The sequence below is a fragment of the Carcharodon carcharias genome, chromosome 17 (assembly GCF_017639515.1).
Source record: "Carcharodon carcharias isolate sCarCar2 chromosome 17, sCarCar2.pri, whole genome shotgun sequence".
NCBI classification, from domain to species: domain Eukaryota; kingdom Metazoa; phylum Chordata; class Chondrichthyes; order Lamniformes; family Lamnidae; genus Carcharodon; species Carcharodon carcharias.
The window spans coordinates 20,409,931-20,423,840 of NC_054483.1; positions in this window are offsets into that span (position 1 = coordinate 20,409,931).

Here is a 13,910-nt window from a genome sequence, read left to right on the forward strand (position 1 = left end):
CTGTTTCCTTCTGTTTGCAGAGAACGAATCCATGCATTAGAATATCACTTCTCGCTAGTGTTGATGAGCTGTGTTACCAGTTCAACTGATTATCCTAAGTTGGTTGTTATTAGAACTAGTCACACACACACACATACACACAGGATTGTTCAACAAATGCTGCCCAAGCACTGAATCACATCTAACAGTCAACATTTTGTTTCGCAGTTTGCATGCGTGGGCTGGTTCAGTCTGGTGTCTACTCTGCCTATCACAAACAATCAAAGGAACATGCCAGTACATACGGCCTACATACCTGGCACCACACCGGTAATGAGATTCTTACACACCCAGTTGCTCAATTATGTGGCAGGCAGAATGTCTTTTTGGACTGACAGTAACATCCTATTAGTGGATAATACCACTCAGGTAGCCGTTGCATAATTGCGGCATGAAACACTGGCTTAACTTCAAATTTTTTGACATCTTGGTGTTTACAACATAATTTTCTGCTCTGAACTGGCTGCCTTTGGCCCATTTTCAAGTTTACAGCAAACAATAATCTGATCAGGATAGCCATTGTCCCACAACATCCAATTAATATCTTGCAATTTAAGATAAATCAGTCAAGCTCATAACTTGTCTGATTGACCCTTAATTGAATCAACATATATTCATACACATGTACCCATTCTCTGCACAGAAAACCAATAGTTGAAGCCTAAAGTTTCTCCATGGCAATGCCTGAGCCAGAGTGAACTTGCCAACCAATCAGCACCTTTTTCTCCTGTTGTCTAAACTGTCGTGATCATTTGAAATTTCGCATTCTTGCATTTGTCCTGGTGAGTGCAAGACAAAAAGCTTCAGCAGTATGTCTGTCTTTTTACCAACATCAAAACACTCCAGAGGCTGAAAACATGAAATAAAAACAGAAAATGATGCAAACACTCAGCATGGAGAGCAATAGAGTTAACATTTCAACTCATGTTTACTGTCTGACACAATACATCGAGTCCATTCCTCTTGGCAGATGTTGCCAGATCTATTCAACGTTTCCTACATTTTCTGTATTTAGTTTAATCAATTTCATTATTTATCTTGTCAGGCAGTGATGCAATATCTCTGTTACAGTTCTCCAAATACCTCCTGATGGCAATGATGGAGTTGGGCAATGTCTAAACTCAGAGTACCTAGGCAAGATGCAAAAAGAATCAAATTGCAAAGCAAGATTTTAATCTTCAGAGGCAAGCAGAAACACAACAGCTCAATTCATGCACGCAAGTAATTGCCACAATACATTGATGAACAGGTTTGTAGAACCATTTACTTATAAAGAACAAGGGATCAGACCCAAGCTGTGTTTCATCTTGACTCATGAACCAAACTTAGTCACCATCTGACCTGAAGTTCACATCTTGGAAACAGAACAATTATGTGACTGCGACAGCAGCTTGAAGATGCACATTTAAGAATAGGAAACAAAAGATTTCAATTTAACGAAGACTACACCTGAAAGCCATGAGGCATCATTCTACCACAATAATCTGGCCACACCATTTGCTGCTGTTTGTCTCTACATTTACCCAGTAACAATTTATACTAGAATATGAAATGTTTATGTGCCGATAAGACAGAAACTCCACTAGTGTGTTAAGAAACCATGGTCAGCCATTCCGCTGAGAAGCCACATCAACCTCAAAAGCTTCTCACACAAATGCAAGTGAAGGCCAAAGGCAGTGGACTGCAAGACCAACAAAAATAAGATGAAGGAATACCATAAAAGCAATGAGGCACTGAACACAAACAGCCAATAAAAAAAAATGAGATTTCAAAGCTAAGGAAGACTTTTATTTCTTCCCCTCTATCTCAAGAGAAAGAATAAGGGGGGGGGGGGAGGTGAAATGTGTACCCATTCAGGACAAATGCAGAAGACATTAAAAGGAACAATAACGTAATCAAACACTTGTTAGATGGAAACTTGATGTTAACCAGAGGAATAAGTGAAAACAGTGAATACGATCAAAACATTAGTCATCAGGAATAACATGTTGCGTTTAATGCCAAAGCAAAACACTGCAGCAGATGCTGGAAACCTAAAACAACAGAAAATGTTGGGAATAGTGAACAGGCCAGGCAGCATCTGTGGAGAGAGAAAGTGAGTTAACGTTTCAGCTTTATTGACCCTTCTTCAGAAATGAAAAATGTGACACTTTAGTCACAGGCTCTGATGAAGTGAAAATGGTAGGGTAGAGCGAGGAGAAAGAACGAAAGGGTGTGGTAACAAAGAAAGAGATCCATCCTGATAAGGTGTGAATAGCTGGACAACAGCCATCCAAATATCAAGTAATGGAATAAAGAGAAAAAAAAAATCACACAGAACAACAGCCAGCCAACAAAAACATGAAACAAAATGCAGACAGTCTTGATGACCTTCAATTGTTGAACTCCATATTGAGTCCAGAGGGCTGTAGAACTGATGAGTCAAAGGATGAGCTGCTGTTCGTCAAGCTTAAACTCAGCTTCACTGGTACCCTCTAGCACGCCAAGGACAGAAAGCTCACATCGGGAGCCAAGTGGAGAATTGACCAGCACCGCTCCCTTTCCATGCATACACAGGCGATGCAACCCCTACCCTTTCACCTCCTTCTTTCTCACCATTCAAGATGCCAAACGCTCCTTCTCAATGAAAAAGTGACCTGTACTTGTTCCAATTTACCATTAGCAGAGGCAGAGAATATAAGAGCTGGGAGGTTATGTTGGAGCTGTATAAAATGCTAGTTAGGCCACATCTGGAGTACTGTGTGCAGTTCTGGTCGCCACACCATAGGAAGGATGTGATTGCACCGGAGAAGGTGCAGAGGAAATTCACCAGGATGTTGCCTGGCCTGGAGCATTTCAGCTATGAAGAGAGACTGGGTAGGCTGGGGTTGTTTTCCTTAGAGCAGAGAAGGCTGAGGAGGATCTGACAGAGATATACAAAATTATGAGGGGCATAGATAGGGTAGATAAAAAGAAATTTTTCCCCCTTGCAGAGGTGTAACCAGGGGGCATCGATTTAAACTAAGGGGCAGGAGGTTTAGAGGGAATTTGAGGAAAAATATTTTTCACCCAGAGGTTGGTTGGAATCTAGAACAAATGTCTGAGGGGGTGGTACAGGCGGGAACTCTTTAAGAAGTATTTAGATGAGCGCTTGAAACTCCATAGCATACAGTGCTATGGGCCAAGTGCTGGAAAATGGGATTAGAATAGATAGGTGCTTGATGGCCGGCACTGACAATGGGGCAAAACGCCTGTTTCTGTGCTGTATAACTCTATGACCATCTGTATTGCCTGCTCATGAAGTGGTCTGCCCTACGCTGTGAAAACCAAATGCAGTCCAAGTGACCACTTTGCAGAACACCTGCATTCACTCCACAAGCATGACGCTGAATTTCCTGTCACTTGTTATGTCAATTCTCCACCTTGCTACCTCACCAACCCCAGACCCCACTTACCTGCCTGACAGCCAATCATCAGCACTGCTACAACGTTCGGCCTCGACAGTTGAGAAGGATTTCAAAGATTTTTGTGATTTGTGTCAATGCATTAATAGGCAGGTCTCCAACACTGCAATAAGCTGCAGGCCCTTGTCTACAGGGGCCCAGAAGTCAAAAGGCAGCAAGTGACACTTCAGTTATACAGAGAACGGGTCAAATGCGATCTGGAGACTTGTGGAAATATTGAGAGAGAGCTGGTCACAAACTAGTCAAGCAGCAGCCTGACATGGTCATACGCACAGAATCACACTTTATAGGCCATGTCCCAGACACCACTATCGTCATCCCTGGTTATATCCTCTCCCACCTGCAGGACAGACCCAGCAGATGCAGTAGCACTGTGGTTTAGAGTCAGCAGAAAGCTGTTCTGGGCATCCTCAACATGGAGTCCAGACCCCATGAAGTCTCACGGTATCAGGTCAATCATGGGGAAGGAAACCCCCTGCTGATTACCACATACCACGCCCCATCAGCTGATGAATCAGTACTCTTCTATGTTGAACATCACTTAGAATAAGTACCAAGGGTTGTAAGGGAACAGAATGTACTCTGGTCGCACCATTACTGACCAAGCTGGCCTAGTCCTCAAGAACATATATGGCAGATGAACCAACGGCAGATGATGAAGGAACCAACAAGAAGGGAAAATCTACCAGGCCTTCTCCTCACCTATCTACCCATGGCAAATGCATCTGCCCATGACAGTACAAGTAGGAGTGACCACTGTACAGTCCTTGTGAAGATGAAGTCCAGTCTTCACACTGAGTGTACCCTCCATCCTTTTGTGTAGCACAACCACCATGCTATATGGTAAAGATTTCAAAAACGTCTAGCAGCTCAAACTTGGACACCCATGAGGCACTTTTGGGTCATTAGCAACAAGTGAATTGTAATCAACCACAATCTGTACTTACATGGCCCAGCATATCCCTCAGTCTGCAATTATCATCGAGCTGGGAAGTCAACACTGGTTCAATGGTTAGTGCAGGGGACATATCAGGAGCAGCACCAGGCATACTAAAAAATGTGGTGTCAACCTGCTGAAGCTACAACACCAGGCTACTTGTGTGCCAAACAGCTGAAGCAATATGTGATAGATGGAGCTTAGTGATTCCACAACAAACAGATTAGGTCAAAGCACTCCAGCCTTGCCACATCATGAATGGTTTGGACAATTAATCAACCAACACAACTAGGAGCGTCCACAAATATCCCCATCCTCATTGATGTGGGAACTGATCACGTCAGCGCGAAAGACAAAGATGAAGCATTTGCAACTACTTTCAGCCAGAAAGTATCCAGCATCCTCTGAACGACCCCAGCGTCACAGATTCCACTCTTCAGACAATTCATTTTGCTCCACGTGATATCAAGAAATGTCTGAAGGCACCAGATATGGCAAAGTTTATGGATCCTGACAACATTCCAACAGTAGTACTGAACTTATGCTCCAGAACTAGCCAAACTGTTCCAGCACGTCAACAGCACGGGCATCAACCCAATAATATGAAAAACTGTCCATAGATAAAAGCAAAATTCTGCAGATGTTGGAAATCTGAAACAAGAACAGAAAATGCTGGAAAAACTCTGCAGCTCTAGCAGCATCTGTGGAGAGAAAAACAGCATGAATGTTTCGAGTCTGTATGACCCTTCTTCAGAGCTCTGTAGAGGGGTCATACGGACTCGAAACATTAACTCTTGTTTCTCTCTCCACAAATCCTGCTAGACCTAGAAAATTATCCAGTTAAGTCCTGTCCAGGAGAAGTCCAATCTAGCCAAATATCACCCCCCACCCTCCCCCGTCAGTCTACTCTCGATCATCAAAGTTATGGGAAATGTCATCCACAGAGATATTAAGTACACTTACACAGCAATAACCTGTTCACTGATACCAAGTTCATTATAGCCTTAGTTCAAAAGTTGACTAACAGCTGAACTCGAGGCAAGAATGACTGTCCATGACATCAAGGTGGCATCTGTGTGTGGCATCAAGGAGCCCCAGCAAAATTGGAGTCAATGGGAATCAGAGAGAAAGCTCTCTGCTGATTAGTCATACTGAGCACAACAGAAGATGGTTGTGGTTATTGGAGATCAATCAGCTCAATCCCAGGACGTCACTGCATGAGTTCCTCAGGGTCATGTCCTAGGCCAAACCATCTTCAGCTATTTCATCAATAACCTTCTCCACATCATAAGGTCAGAAGTGGGGATGTTTGCTGATGATTGCACAAGGTTCAGCACTATTCGTGACTCCTCAGATACTGAAGCAGTCTTTGTCTATAAACAGGAAGACATGGATGATATCCAGACTTTGGCTGATAAGTGTCAAGTAACATTCATTACACACAAGTGCCATGCAACGATCATCTCTAGCAAAAGAGAATTTAACCGTCTCCCCTTGACATTCAATGGCATTACCATCACTGAATTCCCTACTGTCGACATCCTAGGCATTATCATTGACCAGAAACTGAATTAGACCAGCCACAGAAACACTGTGTCTATAATTCTGCAGAGATTAACTCACCTAAGGCTGCCCACCATCTACAAGGCACAAGTCAGGAGTGTGATGGAATACTTGCCTGGATGAGTGCAGCTCAAGCAACACTCAAGAAGCTCAATTTCATCGCTCAGTCTGCAAGCATGATCCTGACTTTCCTGTCGCTTGTCATTTTAATTCGCCATCTTGCTTACGCTTCCGCCCTCGACCTGCTACAATGTCCTAGTAAAGCCCAATGCAAAGTGGAAGAACAGTACTTCATCTTCCGATAGGCAATTTACAGTCTTCTGGACCCAACATTGAGGTCAACAGCATCAGACCATGAACTCTGTCTTCCATTTTGCTTTTGTTTCCCCCCTGAGTGCCAACCTGTATCTTTTTCTCACATTTTGCCTGCAGACAGTGCAGTCCTTGATTCTGCTACTAACGCCCATTTTGGAAAAAAAAACTTTGGTCTTTAATATTGTCATTACCACTCCCTTTGACTTGTGTTCCATGACATCTTTGTCATTTAATCTCCCCTGCCCTCCAATTTATCCCTGATCTTCTATTCTGCCCCTCCCCTCTTTGTTCAAGAGCATAAAATCCATCAGATTTCTACCTCTCTCTAGTTCTGAAGAGTCATATTGAACTCGAAACATTAACTCTATTTTTTTTCTCCACAGGTGCTGTGAGACCTGCTGAGTTTCTCCTGTCTTTTCAGTTTTTATTTCTGATCTCCAGTACCACGGTATTTTGCTTTTATGTACATTCTAATTGTATTGTTTTACCTTCGTCTTGATCTGATCTTTGTGTGTGAGATAGTGTGCGAGAACCAAATGACTGATACTTGATGTTTTAAACCTCCGGGCTAAGTGTGTGATAATAAATAACCTTTTTTTTTTTAAGAACTCACAAAACGCTTGCTGCTGGGATAATTTAAATTGGGACGATCACTAAGGGTAAGAAAACACACAGACATCACATACTACCCGTGATCAGTGTGTTTTGTATGAACACACGTAAATCCTGCTTGTGACATCATACGATGGGACACACTGTCATTCAACATCATCTGGTCATGATCACTCTGCTGTTCCTGAGACCTGACTGTGCACATTTCCTACATGACAACATTCACCGTATATAAATGCCGCCTTTATTGACTTATCAAGATTTAAAAGACTGTATACAAGGCAAACTTCAAACTTCTCCATCGCTCTCGCCTATGGCCAAATGGGATAAATTTCCTAAATACACCTTTTTAGCTATACATAACTGTCTTAGACTAAACCGATACGAAAGATACCAACACTGAAATTTCCCTGACTGCTCTTTACACTCACCACAATTTGTTACTTGATAACCACCCAAATGTCATGAGATCAGCCACTTGGACTACAGGACCATTCTTAAAACTGACCTTGACAGGTTGGATTGCAAGAAAGTTGGATACTTGACCTTTGCCAGTTTAATAATTTAACAACTATTTCATCTTAGACAAACGACACATCACTTATTATCAGAGTCCCAGAGAATGGAAAGGTGTGCAGAAATGATCACATTTACATCATCTGTGCACATCAATCGCTTGCACTCCGTTCTGAAGAACATGCGAATATCTTGTACGACAGGAAGCCATTCAGCCTGACCTTCGTTAGATTCACAGGGAAGTGATGCGACAGTGAAACTGTTCTTGTGAGATGTAAACTAATGAGATCCTTTGGTTCAATCCCCAAGTAACTCTTCAACCCCACTCTCCTCCCAACATGTCTATATCCTACCCTACTCCTAATTATCCACTTTTGCATAAATGACCTCTACCTCAAAAACTCTCTGTGGCCAATGGCTCTATGCTGTCATCATTTCAAATAGTCCGATGCACAGTTTATAAGCTGCTGTCCCACACAGTTTTCACCGGTTCAGCTCACCAGGACATCCCTATCATACATCCTCACCACTGTTCTGCACATGAGAGTCACATTTGAAAAGCAAAGACACTGCCAAAGAGGGACACCGAAAATACACCAGGCAAGAAAGCATGAGCTATACACACAAACAGAGACAGAGAAACGTAGAGAGAAAGACAGTGAAACAGAGAATGGGAACAGTGAGCAAATAACAGACTAGAGAGGCCACAGTTTCTCAGGCTCCAGTGGTTTTGGATCATGGTGTAATGGCAAACAGCTGCTTGCAGTTACTCCAGGTTATGAGTGACGGCCTGAGAATAGCAGATATGAGTCATTTTGTATGCAGCCGATTCCAAAGTCTCACGGGCAACTTTGTACTTCAATCTTCATGATAGCTCTGCAATCTACCGTCAAAATATTCTCAGTTATATTCCATTCTTCTAGAGCCCAAATTCCTGGGCAGTCAGTACGATGACAAAAAAAACGGACATCATCTTCCTAAACCTCACTTGGCATTGCTTCCTTCAACCTTATTTTTCCCCTTTTCACACCCCTGCCACCCCCCTTTCCCAAGGTTCCTGTTGCACGTTTCCATGAGCATCTGTCATGTTTTCTCAACACAGTGCGAACTGTAGAACAAGCAGCTGGACTAGCTATCCAACCACCTTTGGAATCCCAGCAAAGCCCAAGAACATCTTAACCCTGCATCTCCAGACTTAACCTTCCAAGAGCCAGCACTGAATTTGCAACAGACTCCTTGGCTGAATGGGCCAGGAAAAGAAGATAACCTTGTACCCTTCATTAAACCAGATATAGAGCTGTCCACTGGACTCTATATCACACCTATGCCTTCAGGTCAGACGTACTCAGAGATCAAGCACTCTGCTTCTGTCACCATGGAGGGGGCAGAAGTCAATTCCATCTCCCTCATCTATTCTTTCCAACCTTGACACACATTCCATTGACAATCCTGTCTTCATTCCGGACTCCGAATTGGAGAAAAGCTCCAATTTTTATTCTTTAACGAATGCTCAGCAAGATCGGTCACGCGTTGCGCAACACCAGCATGTGCAATCTGCAACTAGCCCTGACTGACACCCCACTCAGGCAATTAACATCTTCATCACAACCCCGCTCAATCTATCAATTGGCCCAGGGCACCTTTGCTCATAGTCTACCCTTTACAATCCCAGCCCTATATTGTAAACCACCCACCAATTTATGGATGGGTTCAACTAGCCAAGTTCCTCACTGTCTGGTGCCCCTCTGCTAAGTGTGTAGCGACTAGGTTAAGGGCCGCCTATGAAGTTCCTCCCCCACACTTCAATGGGTCTGATCTCAATTGCCAGCTGTAAGCATACCAAACAAATCCACAGTGGCACCATTGGCACTTAAAGAGCCATTCGACCAAGGGGCACCTGGAGAAAAAGGAGCAGAGACTTTAAATCACGCCAAATTCTGCAAGCATTGAATAACATACCTTTAAGATTTAATAACAACACTATCAAAGCATACCAAACAGATTGGAGATGTGATTGCAGATAAGTTATGGGATTGAAATACGTAGTCTGAAGCCAAAAAGGTTGCACTAATTTATGATAAGGACAGATACTTGTGGGATCCATTAGCCTTTCCCTAATGCTCTTATGAATCAACAGCACTATCAATATCTTGCATCAATAACTTTCTCATTTAAAGCAATTCTGCTCTGACTCACAGGATAATTATTGGTCTTCAGAGACCAGCTGCCACATTTCCTGTGTGCAGTTCCCACAGCATTGCAGGGTCATTGTGTAAAACCTACGTCATCTCAGCTTCCAAGATACCACGAAAATGCCTCATACAGACTTTCAGCCCGAAAGCTTCTTGCAATAATCATGACCACAGGAACACCAATTCATAAGCTTAAGGTTTTCTAAGACTGTCTCTGTAACATTGGAGAGAAAAGACCTTTTTTAAAAAAAAGGGCAGAGTTCACAACTGAAGCGCTCAAAAGGCTGCTTTTAGTTTGTGTACAGTCAACCAACATCAATCATCAAAGGATCAAAGATAACTGAGGCATGAATACAACTTACGTCCAACTTCACTTCCATTTCTGTGATGCGACGTCCAGTTTTACTTCAAACCATTATAAGGACAAACTTTGATTAATCTACCATGGATTTAATGGGAAAAAAAACACTGCTTTAACTGTCCCCACTCAGATATTTATATCCAAATCCTTTGAGGTGACACTGGATTATAAATTAATTCCTTTCTACAGGGGCCTGTTAACACATGTGCTCTGAACTTCAAGTAGCATGGGAGTGAAAGATTCTACAAACTACTACATTTATTAACAGAGAAGTGACGTAAACAAAGACCACGAGACCCATCCATGTCCGCTCTGTCCATGAGCTGACCTAAGGTCCAACAGCTGACTTCCTTCTGATATGCTCCCGACAAACCAAAATCAAAGTGTGGCCAATTATTTTTTATTCATTCGTAGGATGTGGGCTTCGCTGGCTAGGCCAGGATTTATTGCCCATCACAAATTGCCCTTATTCGGAAGGCAGTTAAGAGTCAACCACATTGCTGTTGGTCTGGAGTCACATGCAGGCCAGACCAGATAAGGATGGCTGATTTCCTTCCCAAGAGAACATCAATGAACCAGATGGGTTTTTACGACAATCAGCAATGGCTTTGTGGTCATCATTAAACTTTTAATTCCCGATTTTTATTGAATTCAAATTTCACCATCTGCCATAGTGAGATTCAAACCTGGGTCCCCAGAGCAATACCCTGGGTCTTTGAAATACTAGTTCAGTGACAATACCACTATGCTACCACATCAGTTTCTCCTTTGACTGAACCAACCACATCCAGGGGGCTTCGTCTAACCCTAGAACAAACATCCAACATTCAGAATTATCTGGAAAAACTCAGCAGGTCTGGCAGCATCGGTGGGGAAGAAAAGAGTTGACGTTTCGAGTCCTCATGACCCTTCGACAGAACTGGAGAACTCCAGTTCCGTGGAAGGGTCATGAGGACTCGAAACGTCAACTCTTTTCTTCTCCAGCGATGCTGCCAGACCTGCTGAGTTTTTCCAGGTAATTCTGTTTTTGTTTTGGATTTCCAGCATCCGCAGTTTTTTTGTTTTTATCCAACATTCAGAACTGATCTGACCCAATCTCCACCACACCAAGGAACAAAGAGCAGCTTCCATAACCTCAGAACATCTTAAAACACTTCCCAGACAGCCAAGGCCTTTTTGCAGTCCTCACGGTGTAATGTAGAAAACAGGGCAGCCAATTCACACAAACCAAGGCTCCACAAACTGCAGTGACAGAACAACAAGATAATCTGTTTCAGTGATGCTGGTTGCTAGATAAATCACACTGGATGAACTCCTCCGGTTTTCACGTTTGGGATCTTTTATCACCACCTCAAGCCAGCACATGGGGGACTTCAATTTAATGCCTCATCAGGAATGTCACATCTCTATGGGTACCTCATGCCCTCAGTAAGACACGTGAATACCAGCCTCCAGCTTATGTTCAAAACTCTGGAATGACAAACCCACAACATCCTGACTCAAGATGCGAGAGTGTCTACCATCCAAGTTATGGATGCCAAATGTCCTCAAACATCTCAGCAACAGAGGACTCCACAGGACAAGTCATGGCCATTACCATCCATCAGGCCAAGGTAAGAAGTCACAGACTCCCTGTCCATTTTATCTCTAATATCCTTCTGTAGCATCCCGGTCATTAATTGATAATATCCTCCCTAGCTGCCACATAAAAGTCACTGCGAGGAACTGACTTCTCAACACGAACTGTGCTGCCCTGGATATTATCCCTTCATTTCACAGGTGCCCAGTACCACATTCACAGAGCTCAGTCAATTTGACTCAGTCCCCATCAGAAAACTAAGGCCAGGGGTAAGAAAAAAGAAAGCAGACAGGCTACATGAAGGAGATGCAGCTTTGGTGGGGACAGGGCTGCATTGGCCAACTAAGGGAAAAAAAAACAATTTATGCTCAACATTTCAGCTCACATATCAACAACGGTCACTGGGACTGGCTACTGGAGTGTGTAGGCACATGCCCAATCTGACCCTAAGCATCCTGCAGCATCCACTCTCTAAGACCACCAGAAACAACACCCAGCGCAAGCTTTAGAGGATACTGCAGTGTTACTGAAGGAGTCAATATGCAGGGAGATGGATATAGGAAGAAGCCTCTCAATTGCTATGTTTACTGTACAGAGTCTACAGCCCCAACATAGGAAGAAAGCAAACATATGTCGTCCAAGATTTACACAGAACGACTAAAGACAGACAGGAGGTCAGACTCTCAGGTCGTCACTGCTCTCTGATTCCTTCCCGATAGCTAATTGAAACAAACTGACTTTCATACCCTTCTGGTAACCTCTGTATGCTGCATCATCAGGGCAAACAAGGAAGCTTTAGTCTGTACCTAACCTAAGCTGTAGCTATCCTGCGAGTGTTTGATGGAGGCAGTGTGGAGGGAGCTTGACTTACCTCACTCATGTGATCTGCAACCACATCACACCCTGCAAAGGAGCACACGGCCTGTGGCCTATTTCTTAATACAATAACAGATCTTAAAGCACTGTTGCACTCAAGTCATAAGATTAGTACAGTATTGGTACCGGACCATCCATTCCTGACCCCATGTTAAAACACACAAATACCACCCTAGAAACTGAACAGCTGCCTCGGGCAGCAAAGCCAAGACATCAGCAGTAAAGAGAGAATACTTCTCCACAGTCAATTTCAAAAAGGGCTAGGTAGCGTGACACAGCTGTGTGCAGCTACCATGCAATAACACTCTAAACGTGACTATAAATCTGTGCTGGCTCATTCACTGAGCAGTAACAGCTTGGCTGAAGCCCAGCTTGTGGAGGGGTTGGGGGGGAGCTGTGGCTTTGATCATTGGCATGTTTCGATTATCAAATTGTTCTCTGTTTCCTTGTGACAGTCAGCTGGAGAGATGCTGGGAATGACTGGTGAAGGCACGAAAATCACTGTCTTCCCATCGCAGATTTCAGCCAGATGAGAGTGATCAGGCCTGTATCTGTACCAAACAAAGAGGAGAACTTATCAAACCCAATCCCAGTCTTAAGCTCAGCCAATATCTCAATAGCTCACCTTCATATCAGCAATCACAGGTACTGACAAGGAAGTCTTAGCTACTTGTTCCCCATGCTTATTACAGGAATACTAAAGCCAATTGCAGTACCTCAACTGCCTTGTCAATCCAAACCTATTCTGTAATCTCCGCTCGCATGCCCAGGAATTGTTGTCTGCCCTATAGGTCAATGATCCACTTGACTACATTTGTAAACCAGGTCACACATCTACATACTGAACAACACACTATTATCTCTTATGCCATGGTGCCTTTTACCAATTATCATTCAACTGTTCCCACACAGCCTCTGAATACACGCTGTGAATATCTCAACACAAGACACGGATATACAACTTGCCAAACTCTCATCAGATCACAGCACTCGCAAACACTGACTGAGCCACATGGATGAGCAAGGTTAACCATGCGCAATGACTGGTGGCTGCCCCAATTGCCTCAAGAGAGAGTGCGAGAGCAAGGGTTAGATGTAAAAAAACAACAGCCCTGGGACATTGCTTCTGCTCACAATCCACTGACACCCACTTAAAGGCCACGTGTGAGTGTGAGAGAACACAGCATGAAGCTTCCGTCTGACGCCCCAGGGTTTAACATATTGCCAACAGTCATTGCTTTGGTTCACCTCAATGAATGGTCAGTCTGGGGAGGTTCCCACCAACACTCAACACGTGCAGGAAACACAGATATGATGATGATGATTCTTCAGCTGTTCTCCCTGGCTCTGACATACAAACATACAAGGGCCTGTCCTGCCTCAACATAGCATAGCCCAGTGCATTACTAATTAATGTTCCTGCCTCCAACACACCCACTCCCACCTGTCACACAACCTCCTCAGTGAGCCTAAAAAT